At 43.3% G+C, this 13,484-nt stretch overlaps 3 pseudogenes; all 3 read left to right on the forward strand.

Annotated features, from left to right (window-relative positions):
* The first annotated feature begins 664 nt into the window (after positions 1-664).
* Positions 665-1,274, forward strand: LOC123179075 (plant cysteine oxidase 2-like; annotated as a pseudogene).
* A 687-nt stretch (positions 1,275-1,961) lies between these two features.
* On the forward strand, positions 1,962-2,573 carry LOC123179090 (plant cysteine oxidase 2-like; annotated as a pseudogene).
* Positions 2,574-3,459: 886 nt separating this feature from the next.
* On the forward strand, positions 3,460-4,150 carry LOC123161542 (plant cysteine oxidase 2-like; annotated as a pseudogene).
* The last annotated feature ends 9,334 nt before the right edge of the window (positions 4,151-13,484 follow it).

The raw sequence follows: 13,484 nt of genomic DNA on the forward strand, positions 1-13,484 counted from the left end.
ACCATGATCTGAAAGGTGCTCCATCTAGCTTCATTTAGCATAGTATTTTAACCAATAGACTCTAGAGAGTAGTAACGCAACATTGTCCTTCCAAATACAACCAATTAGTGGTATACACACTTTTAGCATGTTATTAGATTCTCTAGATTTTATTGGTTCGAAGAAAAATAATGTGTACATGCGGCCTCATATCTATTTTCGAGCATGAAGAAAGGCATTTTTTGATAAATACACTACATAATTATATAAACACGAGGCTAGCTATCCTCATAAATGCACATCCATGGTAATAGCTGTTACTACCATCGGAGCCCAAATTGGGTCGACCCTGCTGTTCCGATGGGTCGGTGGTGTCCGGCTGCCATGGAACACTAAAAAAATGGGATGTCTAGGCAGGAGATCCTCTTTTAATTCTCTCCGGCTGGCGAGGAGGCGAGGGTCGAAGGTAGAAGTGCCAGCCGGTGGGTGTCTCCAACATTGTTGGTTTCCGGATGAAGTGCATATTGATGCCGTGGCGGTTCGCCATCTAGGACCTACATGCGTGATACTACAACAATGGTTACAATCTGAACGACGCTTCATCTATCTTGTTGATGTGGGTAACTAGTTTGGTATCTTCTGTTTACCCAAGCATGTTGTCATTCCTCTGCACAAGAAACCTGGGATGACCGTGTTCAGCAAGATGCTCTTTGGTTCCATCCACCTTAAGTCGTATGACTGGCCTAGAAGTAACTCAACGGGTGGAACTAATGCGCTCACCACATCAGATGGTAAGTTAGTAGTATCATTCCCTTTTCTATATTTCCTTCTTTTCTTTAGCAATGCTCCTGTTGCTGAGAAATCGTTTGCTAATCTATTTCTTGTCCTGTATGTCACTTCAGGGACTCCTCTAGCAAAGATAAACACAAACACAATTGTTGACGCTTCAGCCGCGACCATAGTTCTATACCCTGAAAAAGGAGGCAACCTGCACTACTTCACAGCGCTTACCCCTTGCGCTACTCTTGAAGTGATGGACCCCTTACAACAGCGCTGCTGGCAAGGACTGCTCGTACTATATATAGCAAGTCCCCGTTCTCAAATACATCTGGTGAGCGTTTTCTTCCAGTCTTTATTTCAGTTTATGAAGAACATCTGGATGCTTGCTTTCTGCTCGCTAACGAAAGTGTCCTCTGGTTTCAGGTGTGGTTTACGCACGGTACTCCTGGCTCAAGGAGATCCCCAACAACTATCAGATGAAGGGCGTGACGATGACGTGGCACTTCATCGTCTAGAACCTGCATAACCATTGTTACCACGATCTGAACGGCGCTCCGTCTAGCTTCATTTAGCATAGTATTTTCTCCAATAGACTCCAGAGAGTATATAGTGACACAACATTGTCTTTTCAAATACAATCAACTAGTGGTATACACACTTTAAGCATGTTATTAGAATCTCTAGATTTTATTGGTTCGAAGAAAAATAATGTGTACATGCGGCCTCATATCTATTTCGAGCATAAAGAAAGGCGATTTTTGATAAATACACTGCATAATTCTATATACACGAGGCTAGCTATCCTCATAAATGCACATGCCATGGTAATAGCTGTTACAACCATCGGAGCCCAAATTCGGGTAGACCCTCCTGTTCCGACGGGTCGGTGGTGTCTGGTTGCCATGGCACACTCAAAAATGAGATATCTAGGCAGGAGATCCTCTTTTAACTCTGTTCGGCTGGCGAGGAGGCGAGGGTCGAAGGGAGAAGTGCTAGCCAGTGGGTGTCTCCAACATTGTTGGTTTCAGGATGAAGTGCATATTGATGCCTTGGCGGTTCGCCGTCTAGGACCTACATGTGTGACACTACAACAATTGTTACAATCTGAACGACGCTTCATCTAGCTTGTTGCTGTGAGTAACTAGCTTGGTATCATCTGTTTACCCAAGCATGTTGTCATTCCTCTGCACAACAAACCCAGGATGACCGTCTTCAGCAAGATGCTCTTCGGTTCCATGCACCTTAAGTCATATGACTAGGCTAGAAGTAACTTAGAGGGTGAAACTAACGCACCCACCACATCAGATGGTAAGTTAGTAGTTTCATTCCCTATTCCTCTATTTCCTTCTTTTCTTTAGCAATGCTGCTGTCGCTGACAAATTGTTTATTGATATATTTCTTGTCCAGACTAGTCACTTCAGGGGCTCCTCTAGCAAAGATATACACAAATACTATTGTTGGCGCTTCTGCCGAGACCATAGTTCTGTACCCTGAAAACGGAGGCAACCTGCACTACTTCGTGGCGCATATCCCTTGCGCTACTCTCGACATGATGGGACCCCTTACAATAGCGTTGCTGGCAGGGATTGCTCGTACTCCATATAGCAATTCCCCGTTCTCAAATACAGCTAGTGAGTGTTTTCTTCCAGTACTGAATTCAGTTTATGAAGAACATCTTGATGCTTGCTTCTGCTCGCTAACGAAAATGTCCTCTGGTTTCAGGTGTGGTTGACGCACGGTACTCCTGGCTCAAGGAGATCCCCAACAACTATCAGATGAAGGGCGTAACGATGACGTGGCACTTCATTGTCTAGAAACTGCATGAGTATTGTTACCATGATCTTAATGGCGCTCTCTCTAGCTTGTTGTAGATAACAGTTGTAACCTGCGAAAGGCAGGCAGGCAGTCCAACCTAGCAATGACCAGGCTAGCAAAATCTTCTTTTTAATTACCCTTATTTGTCGGGGTTGAAACTATCTCCTGTAGTCCGCGATCTTCTTGTCGTGCAACGTGGTTTTTACGTGTACAATCTAGCTTGGTCTGGAATCAGAAACCTCTTGTTTATTTTCAAAAATTGAAAAACAGAAGAAAAATAAATATATTGGGAAGCAAAGCATTGGACAGACACATGAGATATGTGGCGATAGATGGCCTACTCTACCTGGCAAGGAGGCAACTCGGGTGGGAGAACTGGCAGCCGACAGGTGTTTGTAGCTTGGCAGGATTGCGCGCCCACATGGACTGCGCGCGTCTTCGCGTCCAGTTTAATGCACGCGTGTCCGCCTGACCTGACAAAGCATGGGTGAGACCCGAACGACTGAGAGAGAGGGAGTACGAATATATGGCAATAAATAACCCAATATATGAATGTAAAGAAGAAATAATGTTAGGGATAGGAAAACAATACTTTAGCAAGAAATAATGAAAAAGAAACCGAAGGTAGTATTCACCTCGCCCAAAAGAAGCAGTTTCCTCTTGCGCTCTCCTCTTCCGTTGTGTTCCAATTCCGTCGTCTTTCCAAATAGCATCATTTAGCATCGTGTTCGAACCAATAGACTCCAACATTGTTGGTTTTCAAATGAAGTGCATACTGATGCCATGGCGGTTCACCGTCTAGGACCTACATGCGTGATACTACAACAATTGTTACAATGTTAACGACGCTTCATCTAGCTTGTTACTGTGGGTAACTAGTTTGGTATCCTTTGTTTACCCAAGCATGTTGTCATTCCTCTGCACAACAAACCCGAGATGACCGTCTTTAGCAAGATGCTCTTCGGTTCCATGCACCTTAATTCATATGACTGGGCTAGAAGTAACTCACAGGGTGGAACTGATGCGCTCACCACATTAGATGGTAAGTTAGTAGTTTCATTCCCTGTTCCTCTATTTCCTTCATTTCTTTAGCAATGCTCATGTCGCTGACAAATCGTTTGCTGATCTATATCTTGTCCTGACTAGTCACTTCAGGGCCTCGTCTAGCAAAGATAAACACAAACACTGTTGTTGACGCTTCAGCCGAGACCATAGTTCTGTACCCTGAAAAAGGAGGCAACCTGCACTACTTCACGACGCTTACCCCTTACAACAGCGCTGCTAGCAGGGACTGCTCGTACTATATATAGCAAGTCCCTGTTCTCAAATACAGCTGGTGAGTGTTTTCTTCCGGTCTTGAATTCAGTTTATGAACAACATCTAGATGCTTGCTTCTGCCCGCGAACGAAAATGTCCTCTGGTTTCAGGTGTGGTTGACCCACGGTACTCCTGGCTCAAGGAGATCCCCAACAACTATCAGATGAAGGGCGTAACAATGACGTGGCACTTCATCGTCGAGAACCTGCATGACCATTGTTACCATGATCTTAACGGTGCTTCATCTAGCTTGTTGTAGATAACAGTTGTAACCTACGAAAGGCAGGCAGGCAGTCAGTCCAACCTAGCTCTGACCAGGCTAGCAAAATCTTCGTTTTACCCGTATTCATCGGGGTTGAAACTATCTCCTGTAGTCCGACACATGAAAAACAGAAGAAAAAAATATTTGGAAGCAAAGCATTGGACCGACACATGAGATATGTGGCGATAGATGGCCTACTCTGCCTGGCAAGGAGGCAACACGGGTGGGAGAAGCGGCAGCCGACAGGTGTCTGTAGCGTGGCAGGATTGCGTGCCCACATGGACCACGCGCGTCTTTGCATCCAGTTTACCGCACGCGTGTCCGCCTGACCTGACAAAGCATGGGAGAGACCCGAGCGACTAAGAGGGAGGGAGTACGAATTTATGGCAATAAATAACCCAATATATAAATGTAAAGAAGGAATAATCTTAGGGATATAAAAACAATACTTGAGCAATAAATAATGAAAAAGAAACCGGAGGTAGTATTCGCCTCGCCCAGAAGAAGCAGTTTTCTCTTGCGCTCTCCTCTGCCGTTGTGTTCCAACTCCATCGTCTTTCCAAATAGCATCATTTAGCATCGTGTTCGAACCAATAGACCCTAGAGAGTAGTAACACAACATTGTCTTTTCGAATGCATCATTTATTGGTAGACACACTTTTAGCATGTTATCAGAATCTCTAGATTTTATTGGTTCAAGGAACAATAAGCTGTACATGCAGCCTCATTTCCGTCTTGAGTATGAAGAAAGGCGATTTTTTAATACGTTGCATGATACAATAAATATAGGCTAACTATCCTCACAAATGCACATGCCATGGTAGTGGTTGTTACAACCATCGCGACCCAATTTGGGTCGACCCGCATGTTTTGATGGGTCGGTGCTATCCGGTTGCCCTGGCACACTCCAAATATAGAAGTGGCGGCTAGCGGGTGTCTCCAGCGTGGTTGGTTTCCAGATTTAGTGCATACCGGTGTCGTGTTGGTTCATCGTCTAGGACCTTCATGCGTAATCCAACAACAATTGTGACCATCTGAACGATGCGTCGTCTAACTTGTTGATGTAGATAAGTATAGTTCTAACCAGCGAAAGGCAAGCAGTAAGTCAATCCAACCTAGCTCTCACCAGGCTAGCAAACTCTTTTTTACCCTTATTTATCGGGGATGAAACTATCGCATGTTGTCCGTGATCTTCTTGTAGTGCATCGCGATATTCACGTGTACAATCTAACTTAACTAATGGGTCTGGAATCACAAACATTTACGTTTCTTTTCCAAAAATGAAAAAGGGAAGAAAAATAAATGTATTGGGAAGCAAAACACTGGACAGACACATGTGATGTAGGGTGATAAATGGGCTGCCGTGCCTGGTGAGGAGGCAACACAGGTGGTAGAGACCCACGTGGAACGTGCATGCCTCCGCGTCCACTTTACTGCATGCCCATCCGTCTGACCTGGTGAAGGATGGGAGAGACCCAAATGGCTGAGAGGGAGGGTGTAAGAATATATGGCAATAATTAACCCAATAAATGAAAGTAAAGAGGAATAATGTTTTGAATAGAAAAAGAATACTTGAGCAATAAATAATTAAAAAGAAACCAGAGGTAGTATTCACCTTACCCACAGGAAGAAGTTTCCACTTGTGCTCTCCTCGTCCATTGTGTTCCAATTCCATGGACTTTCAAAATAACTTCATTTAGCATAGTATTTGAACCAACAAACTCTAGAGAGTAGTGACACAACATTGTCTTTTAAAATAGCATCAATTAGTGGTAGACACACTTTTAGCATGTTATTAGAATCTCTAGATTTTATTGGTTCAAAGAAAAATAAGGTGTACATGCGGCCTCATTTCTATTTCGAGCATGACGAAAGGCGATTTTTAATAAATACACTACAAAATTCTATAAACACGAGGCTAACTATCCTCACAAATGCGCATGCCATGGTAATGGCTGTTACAACCATCGGGACCCAAATTTGGGTCGACCTACCTGTTCCGATGGGACGGTGGTGTCCGGCGTCCTAGGCACACTAAAAATAAGATATATCTTGGAAGGAGACCCTCTTTTTATTCTCTCTAGCTGGCAAGGAGGCGACGGGCGGAGGGAGAAGTGGCGGCCGGCGGGTGTCTCTGGCGTGGCTGGTTTCCAGATGAAGTGCAGACCGATACCATGGCGGTTCGTCTTCTAGTACCTGCATGTGTGATCCTACAACGATTGTTACTATCTGAATGGTGCTTCATCTAACTAGTTGCTGTGGGTAACTAGTATGGCATCTTCTGTTTACCCAAGCATGCCCTCATTCCTCTGCACAACCTACCCGGGATGACTGTCTTCAGGAAGATGCTCTTTGGTTCCATGCACCTTAAGTCGGATGACTGGGCTAGAAGTAACTCAGAGGATGGCGCTAATGCGCTCATCACCTCATATGGTAAGTTCGTAGCTTCTTTCCCCGTTCCTCTATTTCCTTATTTTCTTTAGCAATGCTCATGTCGTTGACAAATCGTTTGCTGATCTACTACTTGTCCTGACCACTCACTTCAGGGGCTCGTCTAGCAATGATAAACACAAACACTATTGTTGACGCTTCAGCCGAGGCCATAATTATGTACCCTGAAAACAGAGGCAACCTACAGTGCTTCAAGGTGCTTAGCACTTGCGCTATTCTCGACGTGATGGGACCCCCTTACAACAGCGTTGCTGGCAGGAACTGCGCGTACTACAGCGAGTCTCGATTCTAAAGCACAGCTGGTGAGTGTTTTCTTCCAGCCTTGAATTTAGTTTATGAAGAACATCTAGATGCTTGTTTCTGGTCGCTGACGAAAACGTCCTCTAGTTTCAGGTGTGGTTGGTGCACGGTACTCCTAGCTCCAGGAGATCCCCAACAAATTCTGGATGAAGGGTGTAACGATGACATCACACTTCGTCCTCTTGGAACCTGCATGACCATTGTTACCATGATCTGAACGGCGCTCTGTCTAGCTTCATTTAGCATAGTATTTTAACCAATAGACTCTAGACAGTACTGACACAACATTGTCTCTTCAAATAAAATCAATTAGTGGCATACACACTTTTAGCACGTTATTAGAATCTCTAGATTTTATTAGAATCTCTGGATTTTATTGTCTCTTCATATCTATTTCGAGCATGAAGAAAGGCGATTTTTGATAAATACACTGCATAATTTGATGAACACGAGGCTAACTATCCTCATAAATGGACATGCCATGCTAATTGCTGTTACATCCATCGGAGCGCAAATTTGGGTCGACCCTCGTTTTCTGATGGGTCGGTGTTGTCCGGCTGCCATGGCACACTCAAAAATGAGATATATAGGCAGGAGATCCTGTTATAATTCTCTCCGGCTCGCAAGGAGGCGAGGGGCGAAGTGAGAATTGGCAGCCGACAGGTGTCAACAACATTGTTGGTTTCCGGATGAAGTGCATACTGATGCTGTCGTGGTTCACCATCTAGGACCTACATGTGTGGTAGTACAACAATTGTTACAATCTGAACGACGCTTCATCTAGCTTGTTACTGTGGGTAACTAGTTTGCTATCATTCCTCTGCACAACGAACCCGGGATGACCGTCTTTAGTAAGGTGCTCTTCGGTCCCATGCACCTTAATTCGAATGACTAGGCTAGAAGTAACTTAGAGGGTGGAACTAATGCGCTAAGCACATCAGATGGTAAGTTAGTAGTTTCATTCTTTCTTCCTCTATTTCCTTCTTTTCTTTCGCAATGCTCCTACCGCTGATAAATCGTTTGCCGATCTATTTGTTGTCCTGACCACTCACTTTAGGGGCTCGTCTAGCAAAGATAAACACAAACACTGTTGTTATTGCTTCATCCGAGACCATAGTTCTATAGCCTGAAAACGGAGGCAACCTGCACTGCTTCACGACGCTTACCCCTTGTGCTAATCTCGACGTGATGGGACCCCTTACAACAGCGCTGCTGGCAGGGACTACTCTTACTATAGAAATTCCTCGTTCTCAAATACAGCTTGTGAGTGTTTACTTCCAGTCTTGAATTCAGTTTATGAAGAACATCTGGATGCTTGCTTTTGCTCGCTGACGAAAATGTCCTCTCATTTCAGGTGTGGTTGACACACGGTACTCCTGGCTCAAGGAGATCTCCAACAACTATCAGATGAAGGGCGTAACAATGCTGTGGCACTTCGTCGTCTAGAACCTGCAGGACCATTGTTACCATGATCTTAACGGTGCTCCGTCTGGCTTGTTGTACATAACAGTTGTAACATGCGAAAGGCAAGTAGTCAGTCAGCCCAACCTAGCTCTGACTAGGCTAGCAATATCTTCTATTTACCCTTATTCGTCGGGGTTGAAACTAACTCATGTGGTCCGCAATATTCTTCTCGTGCGTCGTGGTTTTCACGTGTACATGCTAGCTTGGTTCAGAATTAGAAACATTTCTGTTTATTTTCAAAAAATGAAAAATAGAAGAAAAATAAATATATTGGGAAGCAAAGCATTGGACAGACACATGTGATATGTGGCGGTAGATGGCCTACCCTGCTTGGCAAGGAGGCAACGCGGGTGGGAGAAGCGGCAACCGACGGGTGTCCGCAGCTTGGTAGGATTGCGCGCCCACATGGACCACGTGCGTCTTCGCGTCTAGTTTACTGCACGTGTGTCCGCCTAACCTGCAAAAGCATGGGGAGACCCAAACCACTGAGAGGAAGGGAGTACAAATATGTGGCAATAAATAACCCAATATATGAATGTAAAGAAGGAATAATGTTAGGGATAGAAAAAAATACTTGAGCAATAAATAATGAAAGAGAAACCGAGGTAGTACTTGCATCACCCAGAAAAAGCAGTTTCCTCTTGCGCTCTCCTCTTCCGTTGTGTTCCAATTCCATCGTCTTTCCAAATAGCATCATTTAGCATCGTGTTCGAACCAATAGACCCTAGAGTGTAGTAACACAACATTGTCTTTTCAAATAGCATCATTTAGTGGTAGACACACTTTTAGCATGTTATTACAATCTCTAGATTTTATTGGTTCAATGAAAAATAAGCTGTAAATGCAGCCTCATTTCCATCTCGAGTATGAAGAAAGGCGACTTTTAATACATTGCATAATACAATAAATATGAGGATAACTATCCTCACAAATGCACATGCCATCGTAATGGCTGTTACATCCATCAGAACCCAATTTGGGTCAACCCACCTATTCTGATGGGTCGATGGTGTCCGGTTGCCCTGGCACACTCAAAAAATAGAAGTGGCGGCCAGCGGGTGTTTCCAGCGTGGCTGGTTTCCAGATGTAGTGCATACCGACGCGGTGGTGGTTCGTCGTCTAGGACCTGCATGCATAATCCAACAAAAATTGTGACCATCTGAACGATGCTTCGTCTAACTTATTGATGTAGATAAGTACAGTTGTAACCAGCGAGCGACAGGCAGAAGTCAATCCAACCTAGCTCTCACCAGGCTAGCAAACTCTTTTTTACCCTTATTTATTGGGGATGAAACTATCTCATGTGGTCCATGATCTTCTTGTCGTGCGTCGCGATATTCACATGTACAATCTAGGTTAACTAATGGGTCTGGAATCAGAAACATTTCTGTTTCTTTTCCAAAAATGAAAAAGGGAAGAAAAATAAATATATTGGGAAGAAAAACATTGCAGAGACGTGTGTGATGTAGGGTGATAGATGGCCTGCCCTGCCTGGTGTAACATCCCAAAATTCTAAATTTTGGAATTTTATATTAAATAAATAGATTTGATTGATTGTTCGATTGTGGTGTGGTTGCTTGTGTGAAATTGAGTGAAATTCGAAATTTGTTTTGAAAGTTAAATGAGAGGGTGTAAAAGGACTTTCCCAAACTTTCATCTTGCTTTTATGATCTCCATGAATTTAAATTCTTTTCATCACAAAACCTTGGAGTGAAGATGATATGACTTCTTCCATTCAAATAAGTGAAAAAGGGTTTTTGAAAAGATTTGAATTCCATTTGGAAATATTTTAAATTCAGAAACTTTAAGCAACTCAATGATTTCAAGAGAGAAGATAAAATGACTTCTTCAAAACATCTGAAATATGAGTTGGAAGTTTAAAAGGATCAAATTTAAAGTCCTTTTGGAAATTATTTTCAATTTGGAGTTATTTTGGTTTTATTCAAATTAGTTTTCTCAAAAAATAAAATATTTGGAAAATAGGGTAAAATTATTCCCTACATCAAAAAATGGAGAGAAATAAATTTGAATTTATTTTGTTTTTTAATGATTTTTGTGAGGTTTTATTGCGGTAGTAGCACTGTTTCATTTATTGCAATTTTTGAAGATTTTATTTGACGCCAGAAAAATGTTCATGCTGAAGAAAATATTTTTCTGAAAATTTTGATATATAATATGCCTATATAATATTTTCTTTTGTTTTCTTTTTCTCTCTGTTTTAAAAAATCTCTTCGGACTGACTGGGCCGAAGCCCAGCCAGCCCAGACGCCCGCGCCGCCTTCTTCCTCGCGTGCCCGAGCGGTACTCCCCCCGGAGTCCGGCGCCGCCACGACCTCGAAGCCCCTCGCCCAAGCCGCCGTCCGCCCCCCTGGCCTTTAAAAGGCGAGGTCCGGCCGCCCGTCTCTCCTCATAAGTCACCGCCGCCTCCCGCCGCCTTTGCCTCGCCGCCGCAGCAGATCGTGTCACCGCCGTAGCCGCCGCCACACCTCGCCGCTCGCCTGCGCCGCCGCCCGCGCCTTGCCCCGCCGCCGCGTGGAGTCGCCGCCGCCCCGCGCCACCGCCAACCGTCGCCGGAGCCGATCACCGCCGACGCCCGATCCGATCCGCAGCCAACTCGCCTGAACCGGTATAAACCACCCGGTTCGCCCGGTTTTGTTTTTAGATGTTTTAGTTTTTGGTTTTCGTTTCAAAACCAGTTTCGTTTCTTTTTAGTTAGCGAACGTTTTCCGTTTAGTAGTTTTGGCGAACAATTTTCGTTCTGTAGATCTATTTAGCGAACGTCCGTTTGGTAGAATTTTTCTTTTTCTTGTTATTTTCGTCCAGGGACCCATCCGTGAATATTTTTATTTACAGATTAGTCCCTCTATTTCACACCCTCACAACTTTTTGCTCGATTGTCCAAATCCAACGAAACCAATGCCCACTTCTTCGTCATGATCTCCTCTATCCAGATAATCAACTTGAACATATTTTTGAAAGTTTAAAATTTGATTTCAAACAGATTTGAATTCAAACTTCTTTTGTTCATAACTTGAGTTTTATAACTCCGATTTAGTTGATTCTTTTTGCAAATCGAAGCTCTTGACCTAAACTTTCTGATAAGGCAAAATTCACTTAATTTTGGTACTGTTAGAATTGTTTTCTGTTGCAAGAGTTGTTTGCTTGTTTTCGAAGTTTTCCGAGATGTTTTCTTCGATTCTTTTGCATGAGTGCTTATGTATGCAATTGCTTGCTCACGATAGATTGACCAGAGTGTGACGAGTAGAACTATCAGGAGTTATGAGTGCGAATCATCTTCATCAACAGTACAGGAAAGTTCACACTTTGAACATATCCCTTTATTACCCAGTTTTTTATGCATTAGTTTCAACCCTCAAACATTGCATGAGTAGGTTTGATAACATGTGGGTACTGGGAAGTAGTTGATGGGATAGGAACCTATTGTCTTATATTCAAACCCTTGGGTGTTACTACGTTACGCTTATATTGCTTTGCTATGCTCGTAGACGTGGTTTGGTTCGAGAGAATTCATGAAAGATGTGAGAGATATAATAATTATGGGTTAACTTAAGGTGGCTACTTTAATACACATCTGGGTGGAATGGTTGGGGCACCCTGGAGCACCCAGTGGTTTGCCCGGGCACCTGGAGAACCCAGTGCTTGCCCAAGGGGATCCTGGAGTACCCGTGTGATCATCCTATGGAATGCCACCCAGGCTCAAAGGGATCATAAGATTATTCATGCTAGAAACTTTCATGTGCAGCCACAAGCCATTATGGGCTCTGGCATAGTTGAGTATGTTGTGTGAGCTCTTTCAGTGGTAGGCTAGCAGATGTGGGGGATGTAGGTGGTACTATCTACCCAGAGTAAAGAGTTAATGCTTCTGAAAGACTGTGTCTCGGTCATCCGTTTCTCAAACACCATGTAGTGTGAGAAATTCAACGGAGGAGATCGAGTCTTGTGGGGAAAAGTGCGCAAACCTCTGCAGAGTGTATAAACTAATCATGATTAGCCGTGTCCCTGGTTATGGACGTCTTGAGTCTCTGGTACTTGGATTATCATGTTGATCTCAACACTTTACTTAATTAATTTGTTGGGTTATTAATTTTAATTTGGGATTGAGTTGGAGGAACCTTCTCAATATTTTCAACCAACTTGGTAGTTAAATAAAATATATTCCTTTGTTGTAGGGAAAAATTGGCTTTATGCAAAAATAAACTTAGAGCTTTCCACCAGCCAAATATGCATGTAGTGATAGCTATTATTCATCATTATCCTGTGGTGTGAATTTGTCAGTACATTCAATGTACTGGCCTACATGGCTGCAACGTCTCATGTTGCAGGAATCTTACGACGAGTAAGTGATACGTTAGGGTTAGAATTTCTACAGTCAACTTTGCCGTTGGTGTTGATGGGAATCCACAACCTTGTTGTTACTTCCGCTATTCGGATTGAGGTAATAGTATTTACGTTACTTTATACATGTGATTTACATCTGTTATAAATCCTCGACTACTGTGTGTGTCAGCATACCGATCTAGGGATGATTCTTAAGCACAGAGACTTGACCGTCTGAGGTTGGGTCGCTACAAGATGGTATCAGAGGACATGTTGACTATAGGACGTGACCCCTAGAAACTGGCAAGCCCATAGGAAAGATTTTCTCTAAAAACTTTATCTTCAAAAGGATCTTTTACCTCTCTTCTCTTCTAAGCTTATTCAAATACCCTTTTAGTTAGACTATACCCCTTTCCCCTTTTTGACCACACGAAGATTCAACTGATGAGACCACTCCAAGAAAGTACAAGATATCGGACAACTAAGACCACTTCGGAATGAAGAGGATTTTACCCAGCATTATAATAATGGAAACTACAACGGTGGAAGACTCCGAAGACTAGGAGAATTTGAAGGTTCTGAAGAATTTCCAGATTGATATGACCTAGGAAGGCTACCCTTAGGGAACTTGTCAGACTATTGAAGCTGTCAAGACCCGAGATCAAGGTGTGTTGGAGAAAGACCAGAACATGGAGCGTTAAAAACTCAAAGTTTTTATCAAGAAAAACCTAAGGCAGGAGATATCAACTATGGAATGATAGGTCATGGCAATAACATG

This window comes from Triticum aestivum, chromosome 1D, assembly GCF_018294505.1.
Source record: "Triticum aestivum cultivar Chinese Spring chromosome 1D, IWGSC CS RefSeq v2.1, whole genome shotgun sequence".
In the NCBI taxonomy this organism is placed as follows: domain Eukaryota; kingdom Viridiplantae; phylum Streptophyta; class Magnoliopsida; order Poales; family Poaceae; genus Triticum; species Triticum aestivum.